This window comes from Sturnira hondurensis, unplaced genomic scaffold (genome assembly GCF_014824575.4).
Source record: "Sturnira hondurensis isolate 20B ecotype Veracruz unplaced genomic scaffold, ASM1482457v3 Scaffold0008860, whole genome shotgun sequence".
Classification (NCBI taxonomy): domain Eukaryota; kingdom Metazoa; phylum Chordata; class Mammalia; order Chiroptera; family Phyllostomidae; genus Sturnira; species Sturnira hondurensis.
Genome location: NW_028081491.1, coordinates 3604326 through 3610596, shown reverse-complemented (window position 1 = coordinate 3610596; position 6271 = coordinate 3604326). Strand labels below are relative to the sequence as shown.

Below are 6271 nucleotides of genomic sequence, written 5' to 3'. Positions count from 1 at the left end.
CAACTTGCCACCTTTAAGAGAAGATGGACACAAGATAAGTTTCTTGTTGGAGTGGGAAGGCTAGTGAGTTGGATCTAGAAACCAGTGAGGTTGTGGTCCATCAGATTCTGGGGTAAGGTGAGAGTAAAGGATAGTAAATAGGTGTAGTGTATGAGCAAATAGAGTTAATTACTCCAGTAATAGAATTCAGGAAACTGTGAAGTGGACTAAGATCCAGGAGATGTGTTGTGAAGTATTTACAGTTGTATAGAACAGCTATTATTTACAATAATATTAGAGCAACAATCATATGACAGACTCTTTGTGATCTGTCTGAGTAGGGTGAATAGAACTTTGCGTAGTGTGCTAAAGGAAAACAAGTGGCGTGATGTATAGAAAATTAGCAATACACTGTGGAAGAGAGAACGGGGGAAATCTATCAAATGATACAATATAACCAGCCAAGGCAAAGAAGGCTATACCGAAAGAGGAGGAATACAAAGATACTATTAAAGTATAAAAGAAGTGAGAATAATGAAAAAATAATAACTATGCAAATATGCAGCAACTTGTGGCTTCTCTGCTATAGCAAACTGAAATTTGTCTCTCTGACTCTACAGTTGGGAAGCCTCTTCTTTTGGACCAGCTCTGGTCTTTTCACAGTTTCAAGTTGTTTGTGTCACTTGTGGGTAAAAGAAGAAAAAAAAAAGGTAGGAGAAGGGAGGAAAAAGTGATAAGTTTGGAAGGAAAGAAGAAGGAATAAAACAGAAAAGAAGAGAAAAAGGAAATAAGTATTGAAAGATAAAAGAATAATAAAATTAAAAAATAAAAGATTACTTAAAAACAAACAAACAAACAAACAAAAAATCTCTTGGTTTCAAACTGGCCAAACCGGTTTTTCTGGCTGCAGCAGGCTGAGAGAAGATTAGTGTTGTCTTTCTAAGAGCGCTCTCCCAAGAGCCAAATTGGCACCTTGCCCCAGCACCCAACGAAGGGGTCTAGGACTTCCTCACAGTGCTCTTTTCCCAGAGGTACCACCATGGGATGGGTTGTGGTGCGTGGGTGCACTGGCCAGGCTGCCTGGTTCTTGCGGGTTGGAACGCAGACCCGTTTCAGTTCTGTGGTGGAACTTCAGGCCCTCTGCCCAACCTCGGGCTTGCTGCCAGGCTGGGTGGGGAGCAGACCAGGAGGCTGTGACTATCGGAGTCAGAGCCCCATACTGTGCCTCTCAGTTCTCTGGGGCTGACGACCACAGAGTCCATGGCTGATCTTGGCCCTTTGTCCTCAGCACCCTCTCTGCGAACTCTAGCAAACAAGTCTCTCCTGGCACCCAGCCTTACCTGGCTGGGTAGGGAGGGAGCTGATAACCCAGTTCTCTCCCAAGGATGCTTTGGCAGGCCCAGGGCTCCCATAGAGTCCAAGGGAGATGCACCAGGATCCATCCTGAGCACTGGGAGCCTGCCAAGGTGTGCCAGCTGTCTCTCTACCATCTGGATCCTCCGTGACCATCACAATTTCTGGTTCCTTATTTTCATATATGCTGGGGAACTGCTGATCAGCCAGGATCTTCTCCTGTGTGTACAAGAAGATGGAATTCACTCCGTCCTACTCTGTCACCCTCTTGCCTCTCTATGTGTCTATTCTTATGCCAGTTCCAGATTGTTTTGATTACCATGGCCTTGTAATATATTTTGATGTCAGGTATGATGATCCTTCCAACTTTGTTCTTTCTCAAGACTGCTGTGGCTATTCAGGGTCTTTTTGGGTTCCATATAAATTTTTGAAAAGTTTGTTCTAGATCTGTAAAGTATGCTATTGGTATTTTACTAGGGATTGCATTGAATCTAGAAATTGTTTTGGGTAGAATGGACATTTTAATGATGTTAATTCTTCCAGTTCATGAATACACCGTACCCTTCCATATCTTTGTATCTTTCTCAGTTTCTTTATTCAGTGTTCTTTATTTTTCTGAGTACAGACCTTTTACCTCCTTGGTTAAATTTATTCCTAGGTATTTTACATTTTCTTGCTATAGTAAATGAGATTTTTCTGTATCTTTTTCTGATAGTCATTGTTGATATAAAAATGCCATTGATTTCTGAATATTGACTTTGTATCTTTTACTTTGTTGAATTCACTTATTAGGTTGAGTTGTTTTTTTGTGGAGCCCATAGGATTTTCTCTGTACACTATCATGTTGTCTGAAAATAATAACAGTTTTAATTCCTCCATTCCAATTTGGATGCCTAACTATGACTAGAACCTCCATTACTATCTTGAATAAGAGTGGTGAAAGTGAACACCCTTGTCTTACTCCTAATTTTAAGGAACATACTTTCAGTTTTTTCCCATTTAGTATGATGCTGGCAGTAGGTTTTTAGTGTATGACTTTATTATGTTGAGTTATGCTCCCTGTATTCCCACTTTGCTGAGTGTTTTGGGTTTTTTTTTTGTCAAGAGTGGGTGCTGGATTTTATTAATTGTTTTTTCTGCATTTATCAATATGGCCATGTGATTTTTGTCTTGCATTTTGTTTTTGTGATATATCACATTTGTTAATTTACAAATATTGTAACATCCTTGTATCCCTGGAAAATCCCACTTGATCATGCTGTATGATCTTTTTAATCTACCACTGGATCTAGTTTACTAGTATTTTCTTGAAGATTTTAGCATCTATGTTCATCAGAGATCTTGGCCTGTAATCTTCTTTCTTGGTTGTGTCTTTACCTGGTTTTGAGATTAGGATAATACTGGCCTTGTAAAAGTTTGGGAGTCTTCCCTCTTCCTGAATTTTTTAGAATAGCTTGAGAAGGATAGACATTAGTTCTTTGAGTTTTTGGTAAAATTCTCCTGTGAAGCCATGTGCTCTAGGGCCTTTGTGTGCCAATAATTTTTTGATTAGCACTTCAATTTCACTAGTTGTTACTGGTCTAATCAGGTATTCTGTTTCTTCCTGATTCAGATTTGGAAGATTGTATTTTTCTAGAAGTGTATCCATTTCCCCCAGGTTGTTCAATTTCTTGGCATAGAGTTGTTCATAGTAATTTCTTAACAATCCTTTGTATTTCTGTGGTATCAGTTGTAATCTCTCCTCTTTCATTTCTGATTTTATTTATTTGGATCCTCTCTCTTTTTTTCTTGATGAGTCTGCTTAATAGTTTGTCAATTTTGTTCATCTTTTCAAAGAAACAGCTCCTGGGTTCATTGATCCTTTGAATTATAATTTTATTCTCTATGTCATATAATTCTGCTTTGATCTTGGTTATTTCCTTCCTTCTATTTGCTCTGGGTCCTTTTGTTGTTCCTCTAGTTCTTTTAGATGGAGAGTTAGTTTGTTTATTTCAAATGTATCTATCTTCTGTAGGTAGGCCTGAGTTGCTATGAGCTTCCCTCTCAAGATAGCCTTTGTTGTGATAGTTCCATAGGTTTGGGGTTGTATGTTTATTTTCATTTTTTTCCAGATAATTTTTTATTTCCTCCTTGATGTCATTGCTAACCCATTGATTATTTAATAACATGTTACTCAGCCTCCATGCATTTGAATCATTTTGAGATTTTTTTCAGTAGATCTCCAGTTTCAAGCCATTGTGATCTGAGAAGATGCCTGATATGATTTTATTTTCTTGAATTTGTTGAGGCTTATTTTGTGTCCTACCATGTGGTCTGTCTTTGAGAATGATCCATGTGCATTTGAAAAGAATGTATATTGTGCTTCTTTGTGGTGAAATGTTGTATAAATATCGATTAAGTCCATCTGACCTAGAATATCATTCAATGCTGCAATATTTTTGTTGATTTTTTGTTTGGAAGATCTATTCATTGTTGACAGTGGGGTGTTGAAATTCACCGCAATAACTGTATTACTGTGTATGTCTTTCTTATAGTACTCCAATATATTAAAATATATTTACAGACTCCTATATTGTGTGTATATATGTTACAAGAGTTATTTCCTCTTATTGGACTACTCCCTTAAGTATTATGTACTTACTTTCTCTGTCTCTTATTATGGTCTTTATTTTAAAGTCTACCTTTTCTGATGTAAGTATTGCTACCACAGCTTTTTTTTTCATGTTCATTTGCATGGAATATTTTTTCCATCATTTCACTTTCAGCCTGTGTGTATTTCTTGTTCTAAGTGGGTCTTTTGTAGACAACATATATGCAGGTCATGTCTTCTTAACCATTCAGCTATCCTACTTTTTTTTAAAACAGATCAGTTATTTAATTAGGTTTTTCAAAAGAAATTTAGGGCTTCATTTTATGAGAATAAAGCACACTTGTGAGAGCAGACACACTTGGAGCTGAAAAACAGCTTGATTTTTGGCAGAATTTGTGAGTTCATGGCTTTCTGACCAACCTCGCATTGCTCTGTAATCTTGTATTTCTCTTTCTCGGTGTCGAAGATCTTCCTTTCCTGGTGTCTGGCCTTGAACAGCTTCTTTTTCTTGAAGTAAGCATCAGTGAGATGCTTGGGGATTTTCATAGCACTGATATCAATTTTGGTGGAGGAGGTGATGACACATTTCTGGTGTGTTCTATGCAGAGGAACTCAATTTAGGGTCAGAGGTCCGGTCACAAATAGCAAGCTACTGCTAAGTTGCTTCAGGAAAGGCACCCTCTTGCCTCTGTGGCACCCAGTGAGGATGATCAGAATGGTCCCTGGAGTGATGCTGGCCCACAAGTTTCTCACATGCTGATTGAAGGGTTTCTTGCCATGGCTCAACAGCTTTTAAGGCACATCTTCAGTAGGATAGTATGTAGGCATTTTGTGAAGTTTAACCACTTGGGTACCGCCATCCTTGTCTCCACCAGCTGGTTTAGTGACAATAGCCTTAACTTTCTCCTTTTTCTTTACAATCCTGGATTTAGCTGCAGAATACTTCCTCTTTTATATGGCTTTTGGGGAATACATAGCTGACTGGAAATACCTGCCAATTCTTCTGACTAGGACAATGTTTTAGCTGCAGTGGGGCTTCCCCTGCTTAAGCATCTTGGCCTTGAGGTTACCTTCCTTAACCTTGCCACCAGTATCAGTCTTTTTGGCTTCAGGTTTCTTCTTAGTATCCAGCTTCTTCGTTTTTTTCACCTGCCATCTTGCAAAATGAGAAAAAGAACTAAAGCCTATTTGGGGGGGGGGTTGGAGGATTTAGTTAATTTACATTTGAGGTTGTTATTGACAGGCATTTATTCATTGCCAATTTTTTCCTTTGTACCTGTGTTTTTCTCTCTCTCTCCTTCCTCCTCCTCCTTCCCTTCTTCTTCTTCTTCTTCTTCTTCTTCTTCTTCTTCTTCTTCTTCTTCTTCTTCTTCTTCTCCTTCTCCTTCTCCTTCTCCTTCTTCTTCTCCTTCTCCTTCCTCTCCTCCTCCTTCTTCTTTCAGTTCCTTTACCATACCTTGCAATGCTAGCTTGGTGGAGTCATACATTTTCAGCCTTCTTTGGTCTGGGAAGCTCTATATTCTACCTTCTATTTTAAATGAGAGCTTTGCTGGATAGAGTAGTCATGGTTGGAGATCCTTGCTCTTCATCACTTGGAATACTTCATGCCAATCTCTTCTGGCTTGTAGTGTTTCTATTGAAAAATCAGCTGATAGCCTTATTGTAGCTCTCTTGTTTGTTACTAGCTGTTTCTCCCTTGCGGCCTTAAGATTCTTTCTTAGTATTTAAATTTTGCCATTCAGATTGTAATGTGTCTTGGGGTGGGCCTTTTTGGGTTCATCTTGTTTGGGACCCTCTGTCTTTTTTGGACTTGTGTGACTTCTCTTCTCACCAAGTTAGCAACATTTTCTGTCATAATTTTTCTCAAACAGGTTTTCTATCCCTTGCTCCTATTCTCCATATGGAGTGCCTATGATGTGAACATTGGTATGTTTTTTTTTTTGTTGCCCCAAAGTTCCCTTAAACTATTCTTATGCTTTCTGAGTTTTTTTCTTTTTGTTGCTCTAACTGGGTGTTTCTTTTTCTACCTTGTCTTCCAACTCATCAATTCGATCCTCTGCTTCATCTAGTCTGTTTTTAATTCCTTCTAGTGTGTTCTTCATTTTACATACTGCATTCCTGATTTTCAACTGGTTCTTATTGAAATTCTGTATGTCCTTTTGCATGCTTATGTAGTTCCCCTAAATTCCATTTAGTTCTCACTAACTTCCTTGAGCATCTGTATAAGCAGTATTTTGAACTCTGTGTTTTATAAATGACTCACTTCCATCTCATTAGCTCTTTTTATGGAGATTCCTCCTTATTTTTTCTTCTGGGAGTTGTTCCTCTGTCTCCCCATTTTAGTTGTCT

General features: G+C 38.4%; 1 pseudogene; it reads right to left on the bottom strand.

Annotated features, from left to right (window-relative positions):
• Positions 1 to 4243: 4243 nt before the first annotated feature.
• LOC118993693 (60S ribosomal protein L6-like) lies at positions 4244 to 6038 on the bottom strand (annotated as a pseudogene).
• Between the last annotated feature and the right edge of the window lie 233 nt (positions 6039 to 6271).